A 19,550-nucleotide genomic window follows, 5' to 3' on the forward strand; every position below is an offset into this window, starting at 1 on the left:
CCTTGGTCCATTGCATTACTAAGACCATTGTGAGGATGTGTGTGTATGTGTTTAACACTCCTTTGAAAATCAGAAAAATCATGTAAGAACAATGTTGGATTGGGCAATTGAAAAAAGAATTCTATCTCATGGATATCCCCCCCTTTTGTCCGCATTCTGAGTATCTTGTATCATTCAGTTGAACAATCCCTGCTTGTTTTTGCATTTTGTAGCATTCAAGCAGTGAAGGACATAACTCAATGTGAAAACATGACATTTCATTTATTAAGGGTTTATTTATATCTGTGTGGGTAAAGAATGTTACCGTGTACGCTGGGGAAAGGGTATCTCCTGGTGGGCCCAAGGGCTTTTATGCACAGGCTACCCTAGGCTAGAGTCTAGGGGCCTATTGTGATCAGAGGCCCATTAGCTTTTTTTTTCAATTATTTATATATTTTTTTAGCTGCTGAGTCCGGTCCAACACACCTGCTGGTAGATGAAGGCAGGCAAGGCACACGCGTACACCCCAATGCATGTAGATCCAGAGACATTGCTGACTCCCGCTGAACCTGACCCAATAATGGGTGCACGTGTGTGTAGATCTGCATGTGTCTGGTCCCAGCAATAGTCTAGAAGGGGGGCCTGTATAGGTGTAGCGTCGCATGTGATTAATCTGTCACTTTCTATATCTGGCACTCTCTGTCTCCATTTAATTGTTGTGAGTGGGCCAAATGGCACAGTTAACTAGATTTGATTCTATGGGCATCTTTTTCTAGTAATGCTTAGTGACCTCAATAGGGAACTTACTATCGAAAAAAAACAAAAAACTTCTATTATTATATTCTCAGGTTAAAGGGACACAAGGTTTTGTAATCACTGCTATTGCAGAAAACAAATAGCTGCCTCCTACAAATTGCTTTGCATGAATGTTAATATTAAATGCCACTAGTCACTCTAATACATGCAGAATGACCTCCAGACATTTCCATTCAACTTGGCATGTGGCACCTGTTTTGTGTCCCATTTCAAGTTGCAGCCATCAAAACACATTAAGGGTAAGATACAATGCCCCATGCAATGTGCATTGCACTTTTTGCACTTTGCACACTGTGTAGGACATGTGAAGAATGGCTGCAGTTCTCTTATTAAGAGCAGGATGCCTTATGTGTCAAGCACTGACTTAAGTTAATGATGACCCCTATTGTGTACGGCAGCCCCCATTGCATTTGTGTAAAGATGAATTTGAAACAGGGATGTTTACCTTGCAGCAGTTAAGCTTCCTGCATTGGGGATGCAGGAAGCTTCAGCTAGAGGACTGCAGGTTAGGCATCCTTGATTTTTTTCAAGAGTTTAAATTAATGTTCTTTCTTTGGTTTCTCTCTGTGCAGTTTCTTGTTTCTATATTTATCACGTTATGTCCAAATTATGTTTCATGTGGTACTGATGAAATGGGGGGGGGGGGGAGGAGCACATGCTGGCCATACTGGATGCCATCATGAACAGTTCTAAAGGGAAAAATCACCCTGTAATTATAGTTTAGCATCACGTAGATGTGACATTATAAGACCAGAGATTTATTTTTTGATCCATTTTGGAATTTTAACTGCAATCTAGTTGCTAAGCTGACTCTAGAAATCTGGCATTTGAATGCCAAAGCAAAAGATGAATAAACAAGATCCTGAATAGATAATTTAGCAGAACAAATTAATTACTATAAGAAAATCGTGTCTCCTGCTTGTGCTTGAATATTAAACTGTTCAGCAAAATCCACAGCTCTGCAAGGGACAATTGAGATTAAAACACACACATCATTGGTGAGCAGCACCAACTTTAACCCTAAGTGTGCTGCATCCATTTCATCTTCCTGGATTCCAAAACCTGAAAATTGATCCTACGACACTGGCATGATGGCACATTTGAGTTATTGTAGATCACAAAATATCAGGAATGTTAAAGATGATTATAAAATGAATTGAACAGGTCTACATGGTCTATACTAGAGTCGTAGACCTTTAAAGGGGTTGTGTACTTGGGCACATCCGACACCTAATGGCTCACAGGAGGGGCAATATAGGTCATATAATTCAGGATATAGCAAAAGCCTTAATTTTTCCATGATAGTTGAGAATCCTACCAGATCTGCAATATAAAAATAAATGTCCTCTGACCGTTTTTACCTAAGTGGGCTGCTTTTGTAAGTACAGTAATTGTTACCTGAGGTTCATAAACCTGACTGTTTTGCCAACCAGACTGTCCCTTCTCAACCTGTCAGTTACAGATTCTAATGCTAATAGACTATTGCTTCACAAATATGGCAGCCCCATCATAGAGGAACATGAGGGATCAGACAGGTAACTTTAAATCATCAGTAAATACTTTTATGGCAAAATTATAAATAGCATGCAAAGACAATGTCATGATATATGTAAAAAAAGGTTTCATTTCAGGTGTCACTATCTCTTTAATGAATTCAGCCAAATACTTAACCAATTATGAACCATTGGAGTGCCGGAAATTGTAGGCACGTGGGCAGAAATTGTCAATACATGTATAAAAGGTGCACACTAACTAATGTGCATGTGAAAGCGCAGGCAAACCCCAAACCAAATCTGAGATTTGCTACATCACGAATATTTTTGGTGTATATATATTAGGGATGTTAAGGCTATGTCCCTTCTGTGTTAAATTGCAGCTCCCAGAATTCCTCCAACAGTTTTTCTGTTTTCTCTAACGCCAGCACCAATTTTTTTTTTTTTTTTTTTTACTTATTGCAGGAATAAATTAGGTGAATACAATGTTTAAATTCAGTATCATGGCACAAAACCTTAATATCTTAAATCTTATTTTGAGCCTGCATTTCTCCTTTTACCATAATTCTAATGATCCACATTAACTTTTTGTCCGGTTGAAATCCCAGTTCCATTAGGTGTAGGGACCCTGAGATTTGGGTTAAATTACTCAGGCAGTTCCCCTTTGGACACCTAAGGGTCCTTTAGTTAACTCAGGCAGCTATGTCCCTGGCTGGGTCCACATTAGTTCACGGAGTTTGTCCATTAAGTGGCACTATGTGATAATATAAAGGGGTTGAGCACCATGAGGGATAGTGCCTAGTGAGAGTTGTGACTATCTCCTAAGTCTATTTTTGCTGTTACTTTGATATATTGGATATTAGCTCACCTGGAGCACCTTGTACCCCCTGGAGGGAATATTGCTGTTTGAAGCTATCCTATTATGTCTATGAACATCTAAGTACCTGTGAACTACTCCATTGCAACAGTTCTCCGTTAATAAACAAGTTTATGTTACTGCAAAGAAACTTGTCTGGCTGATTATCCTGCTGCATTGATCTACACCAGGTACCGGGAGTTGCACGAGTACACTGGGAGTCCGGGACACACTACAAGCAGTTTTAGCCTGGTCACACACAGCCTTAATACACAGCAAAAGTAAACTCAAGGGTTTGCTACATAGGTAAGAAACATTTCTGCTTTAAAGTATTTAAAATGGGTAGCTTAACTTAAATTTAACTTTTAGTATGATGTAGCAAGTTGATATAATATGCAATTGAACTTATTTTTTTATGTATTTTTGAATAATGTAGTTTAATCAACGGCTATCTGGTTGCTTGGGTTCAATTTACCCTAGCAACCAGACAGTGCTTTGATAAGTAGTAATGATAATAATGTTGCTTCACAGAGCAATACATTTTTTTTTTGGCCAAACTGAATATAATGTTCTGAACTAGTTTGCCTATCTAGCCCTTTAATCTACTTAAATGCATTATACTGAGCTGAAATCAATTAAATTCAATATTAAGGCTATATAATTAGTGATGGGCGAATAAATTTGCCTAGAGCAAATTCGCAGCGAATTTCCATGTTTCGCCGCCGGCGAATAAATTCACGAAACTCCCGCAAAATACTTTTTTGCTCTGTTTCCTCCAGTTCACCAGCTCAAGGTTTTATAACCATTGCTTTTCTTCATGGGCGGATCTTCTTTAAGGCTTGGAGAGGCTAAGCCTACCCAAACCAGTCCGACACTTAAAAAAATGTAAATGCTGCCGCAGTCTGCCTTTAGCTGAAGCTGAGCATGGGGGATTTTACTGGCAGCCGACTGAGTTACTGTATTGGGGGGGGGGCTGAATTGTGTGTCTCTTTTCACGTCTGGTATTGCTTCAGTGCTGCTTCTTTGCCCTTTAAGCAGAAAGCTGAAAGCACTAAGCAACAAAATAGAATGTGAGTAGGGTGCTCAGTATTTTTTGACTACATCTATAAATTATATGGTTGTGGGTCTGTGATGCTTCATGTGTAACAGTACCCATGTTGGTGGTGTATCAGTGGCACAGGGTAAACTGTACCTTAATTATATTCTAACAGTGTGTGTGATGTGATCATGAGCTTGGGGTATCAGTGCCCACTGCCAATTGCTGTATGTTATTAAGTTCAAGCATCCACTGTCTTTCACTATATAGCATTATGGTGGTGCCTTAGTTTACTGCCCTGAGTGTAAAATAAGCTTAGTGTGCCAGTACTGACTAACTTCTATTATATTTAATTTGCCTTTGAGCAAAAGCCGCAAAACTCTAAACCTGACTCAAAAATAAAAGTAACTAAAACAAAGTAACTAAAACTCATTTAGGCTAATTTATCTAGAATGCCATGGTAGGATTGCAAATTATCTCAGCCTGTGTGCTGGGCCGTATTTATATATAGGCCCCCCGAGGGCCTGTGCCTAGGGCGGCACAGTTTTGGGGGCGGCCCACTGGGTGCCTATTTTTTTTGTTTTGTTTTTCTTTAAACCCTCCACAACAGATTTCCAGGAAATTCGGTGACGGATCTGAGGGGGTGAGGGGTAGGGGGGCAATGAAGAACGCGGAAGTGATGACAGCATGCACGACTTAGGGGTGTCATCGGTACTAAATACAGCCCTGCCTGTGTGTGTTCACATTTAGCCTACCCAACCAAAAAAATCACCGTCCGCCTATGCTTTTCTTTCCCCTTTTCTTTTACATGGATATTTGAAAATCATACAATACATATTTTATATTGATGTCCTTTGTCCTGTATAACCCAGAAAAGGTAATACAACTATTAAAAAAAAAAAAAAAAAACAAATGGCACCAGGGATGGAACTACAGAGGCAGTAGACAGTAGACAGTTGTAGGAGTGTAGCAGGCCAATTAAAGTAAATTCAATAGATCTTGGTAAAGTTGTTCAATTTAGCAATATTTTGGGGGCTCTAACTTGAATTTGCTGTGGGGCCCAGTAACATCTAGTTAGGCCACTGAAGGCACTCCAGAATGAAATGATCCTTAAGTAATCAAGAATCACTTTCATGGGCATCCACATATAGGGGCAATGCTATACATGTGCAATAGCTACTTCTTTATACTGTATATTTATAGAAAAGCTGTTGTTTGGTTTGTGTGGAAACCAAAATATGGGTACAAGTAATTTTTAAAATGTTTTCTTCCTTGCCCCCCCCCTGAATATTTTTTTGCTGACAACCATGATCACTTTTATGGATCAGCAGATACTGAATGTAAATCACTTGTTCAGTTTAAATGGCCTCTTACAAATTAATTTACTCATTATTGCTATTTTTGCCCACTAGACGGCAGCAGAAACTAGAACAATTTTAACATCATTGTCCCAGAAAAAAACCCTACTCACTCAGCTCCTTACTTCCTCACTTTCATGTCAGTTCTGAATTATACACTCACTGCAACGCTGTTATTCTGGTATTCTAAGGAATAATCTATACATGTCGATACTGGGTTCCAATAGGACCTGGAATCTTCAGTACACAGAAGCCCAAACCGCACACTACCAGCCTACTATTGGTAGGGTAGTGAGATAATAATAAAGCATCCTACAGAAGCCTCTCTGGAATTTGCCATAATCCACATATTTCCAGTTTAAACCTCAATCTGTTATCCTTTCCATCATTTATTACCAGAAGTGTTTGGATTTTTTTTAATGTTTTAACATTAGCAGTTATCATCTATAGTGAGACAAAAAAAAAAGAAACACAAGACACCCGACTAACAGATGGCATCTGAAGGCTCAGCATGAGGTAGATAAGGTAGATGTTTCACTGGAAGGGATGTTATTAAATTACAAGGGTGCCCAAGTTAGTAGGAAGGAAGGAATCTGATGGCAGGGCGCAAAGTGAAAGAACATCTATTAGCCCTACTGTAATAGCCTGTATTGGTGCTTAAAAGAAAACTATAACCCCAGAATGAATACTTAAAGGAACAGTAACACCAAAAAATGAATGTATTTAAAGTAATGAAAATATCAAGTAATGTTGCCCTGCAGTAGTAAAACTGATCTGTTTGCTTCAGAAACACTACAGTTCATATAAACAAGCTGCTGTGTAGCAATGGCGGAAGTTTAAAAAAGGCTATATGGCACAGGTTAAATAATTGATAACAGATTATGCTCTACACAGCTTATCTGTTATCTGCTGTGTAACCTGAGCCTTTTCTCCTTTGAATGGCGGCCCCATTGCTACAGATCATCTTGTTTATATAAACAAAAGTAGTGTTTCTGAAGCAAACACCACAGTTTTACAAGTTCAGGGCAATACTGAATTATATTTTTCTTACTTTACATCTGAGCGATATATTTTTATACAGACCTACATTGATCAAGCGTATAGTTTTCCTTTAACGTTATGTCATGCAACAAAGTATGAGATGGTTTAAGAGGACAAATGAAGGTTTTTTTTTTTTATCAAGGAGCTTTCATGATGAAAATTTTAATGAGAGGGAGTGTTTATAGAGCTACAGCTATACGTTTATTTACATAAGGGTGTATCCAGTTAAGAACCTCTGGTTTGCTTTGCAATAAAAAGCACAAACACTTGCTTTGCTTCTCCTCATAAGGGAAGGCACTGATGCAGGGAAGGACATACTGTATAACCTGTTCAACAGCTGCGGTGCTACAGAGGCTCTCGGAAGCCTGTATCAGGTTGTTATAAATATAGCTTTATTTTTATGTTCCCTTGTTTCAATCTAATGATGGATGATAAAGATGGAAGCTCTGGCTGGGAAAAGTGTGAGGTCAGTTGGGCTTTAGAAGTCACAAAAAAGAAAAACCATCACTGTCTTGCCCTCACAATCGTGTCTCCATCAGAGCTGGATGAACCAAAACCTGAATTCATGAAACAGAGGTAAAAGGAATCCACAGTGGCAGCTTCCAATGTGGCCAGTACTCTAGTATCTGAAATTTAGTTTAAGCATTTTTTTTGCACAGTAGCACTAAAGAAAGATTTTTAGTCATCAACTTTTTCATCACACAGCTTCTGAGGTAGAATTACCGAGGCGAGGGGTATCTCTATGTGAATTACAACCAAGCATCAAGATACGCTTTCTTTCAAGCTTTTAAGATACACTTTCTTGCATTCCTGAATAGGAACATTCTTTAACATTGCAACTATAAGGTATCTTATTAGCAGAAGTGTACATCAACATCAGACTGGTGCAACTGAATTTTGTGAAATGAGTACATAAACTGGCTTATTCTGGATTGCTAGTCATATTCAGTATGACAAAGCAATTTCAAGCAGTTAAAAAAACATTTTGAAAAATGTACGTGTCATGGATCTAGTCTGCAAGCTCAGTTTCACATGGGTTGGGTATTAGAACATGTTTAGGCCAAAGGTGAGAGCAGGTGGCAGCATGGTGCAGGGCTACTAGCCACCAGCCCTGACCTTTGCAAGTGTGTACAGGTGTGGGCTGGTAAGGAAGGATACACACAGCCAGGCATATATACAACAAACGCTGCAAGGCTTCTTATGAAGCAAATATTAAAAATGCGTCCTAAACAATTGATTAGTAAAAATGAGGAAAAACATATATACAAATGCAGAAACAACAGACATCTAGTGCCGGAAAAAGAACACTGTGTTATTGCAAAAATCTCCAGCTCCCACCCGTGAGCTAATAAATCTAACACTGGCTGGTCCACCCTTACTGGGTCCCTTTTTCCACGTTTAGTCTCTGGTTTCATCTGTCCCATTCTGAGACATACAAACCTTTTCACTTTAGGATAAGACCAAAAAACTGAACATAATTTCTACCCGCCTTAAATATACTCATTTGGTGGGAGGTTGAGTGTAATGGAGGGTGTATATGATAGTGGCATCACCAGGGTTTAGCCTTAACCCCCCATTCTCTCTACCCCAAGGAAACTCTCAGTCGGGACCAAGAGGTAAGTTCAACTGCATATTACTCTAATGGTGGCCATACTCGTAGAGCCAAACTAGCGGATCTCTCCCTGATATGCCTACATTGAGGTGGGCGATATTGAGCAGATCCGATTGTGGGCCCTAGAACGCAATGATTGATCATAATGTAGGCAAAACGGGCGGTTGGAATGCAGGACAGAATTAACGAACAGATTTTTAACCCTGATCAATCGACACTGGCCGACTTTTGGCCAGATATCGATCAGGGCCCCACGCACGGGATGATAAGCTGCCGCCTCGACCTGTCAGCAGCTTTTATCGGCCCGTGTATGGCCAACTTTAAGGTACTTACAAAGAAGGCAACTGAGGTAAGGTACCTGTTCTACAACATCCATACTGTGCTGCATGCACCGGCCATGGTAATCTGTAGAACAGCTATTGTGAGGATCAGCTTTCTGGGGTAAAACAGCCCACGGCACAATCACAACTCATGAAAGTGTAGTTTCTATTCGGCAGTTTATTTTTCACTTGCAGCAAATAAACAAAATGAACAGTTAAAAAAATAAAATCCTTGCCACATAATGGGCTTCTAACTAAAACAGGTCAGTTTTCCTAACTAACCAGGAGGAGGCCTTCCGCCTGTGTCCCAAAAAACAGAAAACATTCAGATAACAAACAAATCCTCTCAGTGTACTCCCGCAGGCAGCTTTCCTGTGTCTTTCCCCAGATTGGAGATCCCTGTTCCGGCTGAGCTGCCTTTTAATTATCCATATATATATATATTTATATACCTAGTGACTGCAGGCAAGAGGAGGGTTTTGTTCTGAATATTCTACATGCTTAACAACCTACAGTATATCTTATTATCCTTTACTGCAGTAGTTCCCAACCTTTATTTTTAATCTGTTAGAAACATTCAAATATAAAAAGAGTTGGGGTCAAGACAAGGATGAAGAAATTTCTGTTGGGGTTCCAGTGCTGTCATTGGCTTTTTTGGTAGTCCCTATGTCAACTGGCAGCCTACACGAGGCTTTGTTTGGCAGTATACATCTGGTTTTTATGCTACGAAAATTGCCTTCAAGCCAGGAATTCAAAAATGAACACCTGGTGTGAGGCCACTGGGACCAACATCGAACGGGTTAGTGAGCAATATGTTGCTTGCGAGCCACTGGTTGAGGATTACTGCTTTACTGTCTAAAGAAGTAAAAATAGATGGAATAATATGTATAGTATATACTGTATTTACCATTAATTAAATGAATTTACAAAGATTTCCTTTTCTATCTTAAAAAATCTAAATTAATATGTAGTAAGTAGTAGAAATATGTGTGTATGTGTATTTGTGCCAAATGATAAATTTTCTGATCTTTTTACTTGCCATAAATCCATAGATGTAAACACTATTCATTTGAATGATTATAGGCCGTCAATGGCTTACTTTGTTTAGCATACATTTTTCTTGACTCAACTTGTCCATAAAATAAAAAAAAACATGTTAATAAAGGATCAGTACTTCCTTGTTCTGCCACTTGTTAATTTCCCTACAATAATAATAATAGCACTAAGGTTTCAAAACTGGTTATGCTGCATAACAACCAGTTTGGAGAAGTTGGCAATACATACGATTTCATTCCAGGTGGGCCTATAATTAAATGGGGGAGCATAGCATGCATGCAGTGCCAAAAAACATGGTCACCAAGACGAAAAAAATTGTTGCACATTAAAAAAATTTTTGTTGTCTATTGTACCCATCATTTTTTGCAGGCTAAAGACACATATTAGTCATTTTCTCCCAGATCATCCACACACTGCTTCCACTACTTCCAGGAATGCATCTCTCTTGAGTAGTGATGAGGTAATATGTCCCGTTTCACTGAAAAATTTGCAAAACAGCTAAAAACTTTGCAAAACAGTGTTACTTCAACGTGGAAATGCATTGAAGTCAATAGACGATAAAAATTTTTTAACGTGCAACAATTTTTTAACGTCTTGGTGACATTTGTTGCAAATTTGTGCCGCAGTTTTGTGAAAAACTCCATGTAAGATATATGACATGCAAATACTGACTAATAGACTAATGTCCAAGTTGTACAGGACCATACAGAAACATAAAGCTGATAAGAGAGCATTAAAGTCGTGTGTCAAGTAGGACCAGGACTTACCCTGTCTCACAGAAAACCAATGGTCTCAGGCACTTTTGACCCCATCCAGTGTATCCCTAAACTACAATTACAGGCTCATTCAGCTCTACTTTATCCATAGAACCTTTTATACCAAGACCAGAATGCACAGAATGGATATTTCTCCCCTATGTAATCGCTGTGCTCAACAGAATGATACCCTTCTCCATACTCTCTGGACCTGTATAACGTTAGAAACACTATCTAGACAGGTAGGGACCCCCTTACCAAAAGATCCCAAGTTGTGTCTCCTTGGAATCACTACCCAGTTAGTGCTCCCCTCACCTTTGATAACCTATCTTCATACAGTGTTCTTTTTGGCTAGGAAATTGATAACTTTTTGCTGGAAAAACCCCAACCCTCCAACTTACGAACAGTGGTATAACTCTGTGAAGGATCTGGCAAAAATTGAAAAAGCTATGTACACTAAGAATGGACGAGATCAGTCCTATAGGGCAATATGGGAAAAGTGGAACGCATCATATTGCTAATATAATCTTAAACCGAGATCACTGTGTGTAACAGGGCCGGAACTTGGGGTAGGCAGAAGAGGCACCTGCATAGGGTGCAACAATGTAGGGGCTCTGGGCAAGTGCCTGTTCAAGGGGTTTCTGCCTACCCTAGTCCCGCTGCGCACCCCTCTCCTGCTGAACACCTCCCTTGCCTGCCCTTACGCATTCCACATCCCCGCCACTTCCGCATCCCCTCTGCTGCTTCCCATTTAGCATGGCACATGCACGCTTGTGCGCGCACGCGGGTGGGGGAGGTTAGCCGGGTTGCCTGGGGCGCCCGGTCGGTCCAGCCCAGCACTACTGTATAGTAATTGGTAAATGCTATGTCAAACCACGATCTGTAAACATTTGCTTACATTGCTTATATTCCCTGTTATGCATGTATGTATAATATCTCAAATAAACTTTATGAGCAAAAAAAAATAAATAATTGCCACAGCAAAAACTTACTGGAGGCCTTCTGCAGCTGTTATTGCTCTGACTGGAGCAATTATTGAAGAGACATACTTCATATAATATTAGCTCACTGTAGCCTATTGTGCTGGAACTTATTCAGTGCCTTCAACTATTTGGGTTGGCCCCTGTGGTCCATTTTGTCTTTTGTTATAATAAGAAATTTTATTTTTTGCATTGAAAATGGGGAATTATTATGGTCATTTATAATGGAGAAAGAATATGCAGTACTCGGTTGAACTGTGTAAGGAATAGGAGTTTTCCAGGTGGCTTAAAACACATCCACTCCCTAAAAATGATGCACACCTCAAAACAATTTTTCGTCCCCTACAACCACTACCTCACAAACCACCCAAAGGGGAAGAGAGAGACGTCTAAACATCTTTCCAAGCATTGTTACAATGGCATAACTATAATGCACACCGCATGGCTGCAGGGGGGAGGGTAGTGAACAGGGGGTCCCATATTGCGAGGTCTGCTTCCTCTATATCTCTAAAGAATCCCTCTCTCCCCAGATGCTCTCTTACCTTTGAGTGGGGACTCTGGGAAGCGAGGACGCAGGGAGGTAAGAGAATGGGCCGGTGGTGGGTAGGGAGGGGATAGAGGGTAGGTGGGCAGGGGACCAATTTTACTTATGCATGATGAATAGTGTGTATATCAAATGTCATGTTCTTTAGTGGAATCCTTTCAAGATAAATAATATCAAAAGTATCATTGGTTGGTTTTATTTTGGTATTAGACATGGATATGAAGATTTCTCCTTTTAGATTGTAAGCTCTTTTGGGCAAGGCCCTCTTTAATTTTTGTATTTGTTACTGGTCGCTATGTATGTATAGTATGTTCTTTATAAACACTTATTTTACAGTGCTGTGGAATATGGTGGTGCTCTAAAAATACACGTTATTAGTATTAATAATAAAAATAATGGCAATTCTTTACCTGATTTTCTTTAAATTAAAATTAATTTAAATTTTATTAGAAGGAAAAAAAATTGCTTTTCTTGCTAAAAGAAAATTGATAGACACTGAGGGGCAGATTTACTGAGGGTCGAATATAAAGGATTAATTAACCCTCGATATTCGACTGCCGAATTGAAATCCTTCGACTTCGAATATCGAAGTCGAAGGATTTAGCGCTATTCCTACGATCGAAGGAATAATCGTTCGATCGGACGATTCAATCCTTCGAATCGAACGATTCAAAGGATTTTAATCCATCGATCGAAGGATTTTCCTTCGATCAGAAAATTGTTAGGAAGCCTATGGGGACCTTCCCCATAGGCTAACATTGGCCTCTGTAGGTTTTAGGTGGCGAACTAGGGGGTCGAAGTATTTTTTAAAGAGACAGTACTTTGACTATCGAATGGTCGAATAGTCGAACGATTTTTAGTTCGAATCATTCGATTCAAAGTCCTAGTCGAAGGTCAAAGTAGCCTATTCGATGGTCGAAGTAGCCATATTCGACCATTCGAAATTCAAAGTATTTTTTCTTTCTAATCCTTCACTCGAGCTAAGTAAATGGGCCCCTGTGGTTTGTCAGGCAAACTTAAATTTTCATCATTATAGTGAATTCTCCATATGTAATAAAAAAAAAAAAAAAACAACAACACACTTTTGTCCAGGTGCAGTAACATCTGGTGCCTGTATGTCAGAGTGTGTCAGGGAACCGGGAGTTCCCTCTGGGGAGTAGTCCGGATTTAGGAGGAAGCCCCTCAGGAGGGATCAGGATCGTGGTATCCAGGGATTTAGCAGAAGGGGTAATAGAGTTCAGGCAACAGGTCAAAAGGCAGGCAGAATATAAGCAGAGTCCAAAGTCCAGGCAGGGGGTCAACAACAAGAGATCAATCAAGAATATACTCAGGGATAACAGGAACAGCAACAGGGAACCCAGGAATCTATTCAGGAACAAGATCCTATTTTCGGGCGCCATCTTGGCGCCTCAGGCGTCCTTTTAAAGGGGATTTTTGGCGCCCTTGCGTCGGCGTCAGCACGTCTGCGACCGACGCGCTGCGCCTGCGTCCGTCGCGTCGTTGTGACGTCTTCGCGCCTGCGCACTTGCGCGCAGGCGTCTCTGCGCCGGCGCCGCTACCCACGTGGCGGCCATGGGCGCCGCCATTTTGGGAGCGGCGTCGGAAGTGATAGCTGCGCCGCCCGGAGCTCCTGGTCCTGCTCCGGGCGGCGATCGTGACAGTACCCCCCCCCTCACGGGGGGCCTCAGGACCACCGGGACAAGGTTTCTGGGGAAACTTGGCGTGAAAATCCCTCACCAGACGGGGAGCGTGAACATCACGGTGTCCTTCCCAGGAGCATTCTTCAGGACCAAAGCCCCTCCACTGAATGAGGTACTGAAGGGACCCTCTGGAGATCCTGGAGTCTAGGATTTTCTCCACCTCGTACTCGAGTTGACCCTCCACAGAGATGGCAGGAGGAGGAGATTGACCACCAGAAAACCGGTTGGTGATGGCGGGTTTCACCAGAGACACGTGGAACACGTTGGGGATTCTCATCTCTGGTGGAAGCTGAAGTCTGACAGCCACAGGGTTGATTATCTCCAAGATGGGAAATGGACCCACGAATTTTGGACCCAACTTGTGAGATGGTATCTTCAACCGGATATTCCTGGAAGAGAGCCAGACATTATCACCCACCTTGTAGGGAGGAGAAGATCTTCGACGACGATCCGCGAAAGTCTTATGAACCAAAGCGCTCTTCTCTAGGTTCAACTTGGTAGCAGCCCAAATAGCAGACATATGGGCTGCGGAATCGTCAGCAGCCGGGACGTCAGAAAGTACAAAGTCTTGGGGAAAAGCTTGAGGATGCTGCCCATACACCGACATGAACGGAGACCTTCCTGTAGAGGAATGACAAGCATTATTATGAGCGAATTCCGCCCATGGGAGGAGATCAGACCAGTCATCCTGGCAGAGGGATACGTGGTTCCTCAGGAACTGTTCCAGGGCTTGGTTGACACGTTCAGCTGCCCCATTCGTCTGTGGATGGTATGCAGAAGAAAACTGAAGAACAATTCCCAGGTTTTTGCATAGGGAACGCCAGAATTTAGCAGTAAACTGGGTGCCTCTATCAGAGACGATCTCCACCGGGAAACCATGCAGGCGGAAGATGTACTGGATAAATAGCTGGGACAGCTCCACCGCAGAGGGCAACTTCTTCAAAGGGATGAAATGGGCCATTTTGGAGAATCGATCAATGACAACCCAGATCACAGTGTTCCCACAAGAGGGAGGAAGTTCGACAATGAAGTCCATGGACAGGTGGGTCCAGGGACGGGAAGGAACCGGCAAAGGCTGTAGTAACCCACTGGGGCGGGAATGGCTTGACTTAGATGTGGCACAAACATTACAGGCAGCAACAAAGTCCTTCACATCTTTGCGGATATCAGGCCACCAGACCAGGCGTCGTAAGAGTTCAAGAGTCTTAGCTGGACCAGGGTGTCCGGCTTGCCGGGAGCAATGGGTCTGTTGCAGAATAGGCAGACGCAGCTCAGGAGGAACAAATGCCATTCCAATGGGAGTATCTGAAGGAGCAGAAGATTGACCAGCCAGGATTTGATCAGCAAACTGTGGATACAGGGAGGCAATAATCTTGACTGGAGGGATGATTGGCTCTTGTCTCTCAGGAGAGCGGTCCACCGGAGTGAAGCTACGAGACAAGGCGTCGGCCTTCTGATTCTTGGAACCTGGGCGAAAAGTCAAGATAAAATTAAACCGAGAGAAGAAGAGAGCCCACCTTGCTTGCCTGGGGTTTAGCCTCTTGAGGGACTGGATGAACTCGAGATTCTTATGATCGGTGTAAATCTGAACAGGAACCAGAGAACCCTCCAGGAGGTGACGCCACTCTTCAAGAGCAAGTTTAACAGCCAAGAGTTCTCGGTTCCCGACATCGTAGTTCTGCTCTGCGGACGAGAACTTCTTGGAGAAATAAGCACAGGGATGCAACTTCCCATCAGCGGGGTGTCTCTGAGACAGGATGGCTCCGGCTCCGACTTCAGAAGCATCTACTTCGATGCAAAAGGGTAGTTCAGGATTGGGGTGTCGGAGAACAGAAGCGGACATGAAGGCCTCTTTCAAAGACTGAAAAGCTTCAATGGCAGATGGGGGCCACAAGCTGGGTTTACCCCCTTTCCGGATGAGAGCCAGGATAGGTGCAATGCGGGAAGAGAACCCCCGGATGAACTGCCGATAGTAGTTAGCAAATCCGATAAATCTCTGGATTGCCTTGGTACTCAGCGGAATAGGCCACTCCTGGATGGCAGACACTTTCACGGGATCCATCTCAAATCCCTCAGGGGAGATAATGTATCCTAGGAAGGGGATCTTGGACACCTCGAAGACGCACTTCTCCAACTTGGCGAAGAGAGAGTTCTTCCTCAAACGAGAGAGTACCTCCTTCACCTGGGAGCGATGGCTTTCTAGGTCTTTAGAAAAGATCAGGATGTCGTCCAGGTATACGACTACGAACCTTCCTAGGAGATCCCGGAACACATCGTTAACAAACTCCTGGAAGACGGCAGGGGCATTGCAAAGGCCGAAGGGCATAACGAGATATTCATAGTGCCCATCACGAGTGTTGAAAGCCGTCTTCCATTCATCACCCTCACGGATGCGAATGAGATTGTACGCCCCTCGGAGATCCAACTTAGAGAATATCTTCGCCCCCTTCAGCTGGTCGAAGAGCTCTACGATCAAGGGCAGAGGGTACCTGTTTTTTACAGTGATTTTATTCAGGCCCCGGTAGTCTATGCATGGCCGAAGGCCTCCGTCCTTCTTCTCCACGAAGAAGAAGCCAGCCCCTGCAGGAGAGGTAGAAGGGCGGATAAACCCCCGCTGGAGATTTTCTTGGATGTATTCCTTCATTGCAGTAGTCTCAGCAGGAGAGAGAGGGTAAGTGCGGCCTCTGGGGGGCATGGCTCCAGGCAGGAGTTCGACAGGACAGTCATAAGAGCGATGTGGAGGAAGGAATTCCGCAGACTTCTTACAGAACACATCGGAGAATTCCTTATAACAGGAGGGAAGAGACTTTAACTCGGTTGAGGAAATAGTTACCTTCTTGAGGGGTTTAGCAGGAAGGCAATGCTGTAGGCAGAATGGGCTCCAACGAGAGACCTGCCCTGTGGACCAGTCTATGGTGGGATTGTGCAGGCGCAGCCAGGGGAGACCCAAAACAACAGGAACATCGGGACAAGAGATGATAAGAAACGAAAGTCTCTCTTTATGCAGGGTCCCAACCTGCACAAATAGTTCACCAGTGGTCATCGTGAGTACAGACTCCAGGGGTTTATCATCAATGGCGACAATCCTCATGGGAGAAGGCAAAGGAAATAGGGGGATTCCCATGTTCTTAGCAAAGAGAGCGTCCATGAAGTTACCCCCGGCTCCGGAATCGAGGAAAGCATTCCCGAAGATGGTCTTATCGGTCAGACGAATCTGGAAGGGAAGGAGAAACCTGTGTGAGTTTTCTTGAGTCTTCCCCAGAGACCTATCTCGAGACTTTTGAGTAGTGCCCCCTACATGAGTTACCATAGACATACCTCGGGGTACAAAACTCTTAGCCTTTGCAGGACAGGCATTAGCGAAGTGGGAATGTCCGCCACAATACAGACACAGGCCTGACATCCGTCTGCGGAGTCTTTCTTGTTCAGTGAGGCGGGTTCTTCCCACTTGCATGGGTTCTTCCTGAAGAGAAATGGATGCTTGGGCAGGAGAGGTGACAGAAGCCTGCAGGAGAGGCCTCTCGAAGCGAGGTGCCAACATGGGTTGAAATTTCCTGACACGAACTCTCAGGGTTTGATGCTCTCTCAGAAGAGTGTCCACCTTGACAGCCAAGGCGATGAGGTCTTCAACTTGCGTGGGTAATTCACGAGAGACCAGGTCATCTTTGATGCGAAGGGAGAGACCATTATAAAATGCAGTATGGTATGCGTCGTTGTTCCAACGAGTCTCAGCAGCAAGTGTACGGAATTCAATAGCATACTCCGCTACACTGCGACTCCCTTGGCGGATTTGGAACAGACGGGACGCAGCGGAAGTCACCCGGCCGGGAGCATCGAAGACGATCTTAAATTCTTTGAGAAATGCTTCTGCGTCATCCATCAGTGGGGACTGCTTCTCCCAGTGTGGAGATGCCCACTCGAGAGCTTTCCCTGCCAGACGAGTAATCACGAACCCCACCTTAGCACGTTCAGAGTCAAATTCAGTGGGGTGTAGGGCAAATCGAATCTGGCACTGATTCACGAATCCTCGACAGGCTTGAGGATCGCCATCGTAGAGAGGCGGAGCAGGAATATGAGGACCAGAAGTGGAGGGCTGGGTAGCCATGGCAGCAGCCGCTTGCGGAGGAGGTGCCGCCCGGGGAGTCGCTGGTGTCAACAAGGAGAGCTTTTCCAAGATCGCCTCCAGCGTGAGTCCCACGTAATTCTGCCGGGCTTCATACGCCTCCATGCGGGAATGCAGGCCCCGAAAGGCCCTGCCGAAATCTGGCTGAGCTTCTGGCTGAGCTTCCTCAGTGGAATCCATGGCCCGAAAATAATGTCAGGGAACCGGGAGTTCCCTCTGGGGAGTAGTCCGGATTTAGGAGGAAGCCCCTCAGGAGGGATCAGGATCGTGGTATCCAGGGATTTAGCAGAAGGGGTAATAGAGTTCAGGCAACAGGTCAAAAGGCAGGCAGAATATAAGCAGAGTCCAAAGTCCAGGCAGGGGGTCAACAACAAGAGATCAATCAAGAATATACTCAGGGATAACAGGAACAGCAACAGGGAACCCAGGAATCTATTCAGGAACAAGATCCTATTTTCGGGCGCCATCTTGGCGCCTCAGGCGTCCTTTTAAAGGGGATTTTTGGCGCCCTTGCGTCGGCGTCAGCACGTCTGCGACCGACGCGCTGCGCCTGCGTCCGTCGCGTCGTTGTGACGTCTTCGCGCCTGCGCACTTGCGCGCAGGCGTCTCTGCGCCGGCGCCGCTACCCACGTGGCGGCCATGGGCGCCGCCATTTTGGGAGCGGCGTCGGAAGTGATAGCTGCGCCGCCCGGAGCTCCTGGTCCTGCTCCGGGCGGCGATCGTGACAGAGTGGTACTGGGTTCTGTAGCATGGAAAAATATGTAAAGGGATACTGCATGCACCTGCATGTTTTAGAGCACAAAAGACAACTTAATGATCAGATCTCTGGACCAGCTGGTTTTGCATTGTAACTATTTCTCAGAGTCACTTCCTATTGTGAAGGGAGATTGGTCTGGCTGGGAGCCAACAACACCTACTTTCTGTTTGTGCTGCTATATATATAAGGACTTACTGAGCATCTGAACACCATTTAGAGTGCAGACTGAGGCACGTACCTAGCAGCAGCAAAGGTAAGGACTTTACCCATCTATTATCTGAGCCATTGACTAAAAGGCAACCATCATATGTATGCACAATGCTTTATAAACATAAACAGTGTAGAAAAACTATGTTTTGTTTTTTACCATGGGTTATTAATGTTTACGGCTATAATTATCTCAGTGATAATATAATGAAATTCAAGAAGTGATTTGTTTCTGCACATCTCTAGATCTGCAATCAGCAATCAATTTTCTGCACATCTCTAGATCTGCAATCAGCAATCAATTTTCTTTCATTGAAATCATTTGTAAATACAGAGACCTTTTTTAAAATATTAATATTCTGTATGTATATAGTGGTCAAATCTTACAGAGCACTGTACATAGAATATTCATCATTCACATTAGTTGTCTACTACATTCACACTCAAAGGGAGTTATTGAGACCCATACAGATACAACATCAATACAATTTAAAAAAAAAAAAAAAAAAAAATTACCATTGTATACTGTAATATTTAAATTTATAATAGCTGACAATATTTGATATATCAATAAAGTGTCCTGTACACCTACTTATGGTTATTATCTGACAGTTCCTGGTTGAGATGGGGAAGCAGTACTACGTGACTATGTGCACAGCAGCAGCAAGCTTCATTTGCAACCAAACCCTCAATAGTTTTTTGTAGACACAACTAAGAAATGACATTGAAATATGTGTGCTATAATGAGGCACCACCCCCATGCGTCTTGTACCATCATGCATTATGTTGATTGTTCTACTTGTGGTTTTTCAAAGAAGACTGAAAAGAATTAGGAAGTGTCAATTCTGCCTTTACTGTATACACTGGGGGCTATATGAGTGCAGAAGCATTGGAACAACCTGTTGTTTCTTAGATTG

General features: G+C 43.2%; 1 protein-coding gene across 2 annotated transcripts in view; it reads left to right on the forward strand.

Annotated features, from left to right (window-relative positions):
• The first annotated feature begins 6,931 nt into the window (after positions 1-6,931).
• LOC108720086 overlaps positions 6,932-19,550 on the forward strand; it is a 41,882-nt gene continuing 29,263 nt past the window's right edge. Inside the window, exon 1 of one of the 2 annotated variants that reach the window (XM_041567664.1) lies at positions 6,932-6,953. The gene's annotated coding sequence lies outside the window, so the exon portion shown is untranslated. Of the gene's footprint in view, positions 6,954-18,571; positions 18,680-19,550 lie in introns of those variants that run through there. The other variant, XM_018269465.2, reaches the window with a different exon arrangement.

Source organism: Xenopus laevis, chromosome 6S (assembly GCF_017654675.1).
Source record: "Xenopus laevis strain J_2021 chromosome 6S, Xenopus_laevis_v10.1, whole genome shotgun sequence".
NCBI lineage: Eukaryota > Metazoa > Chordata > Amphibia > Anura > Pipidae > Xenopus > Xenopus laevis.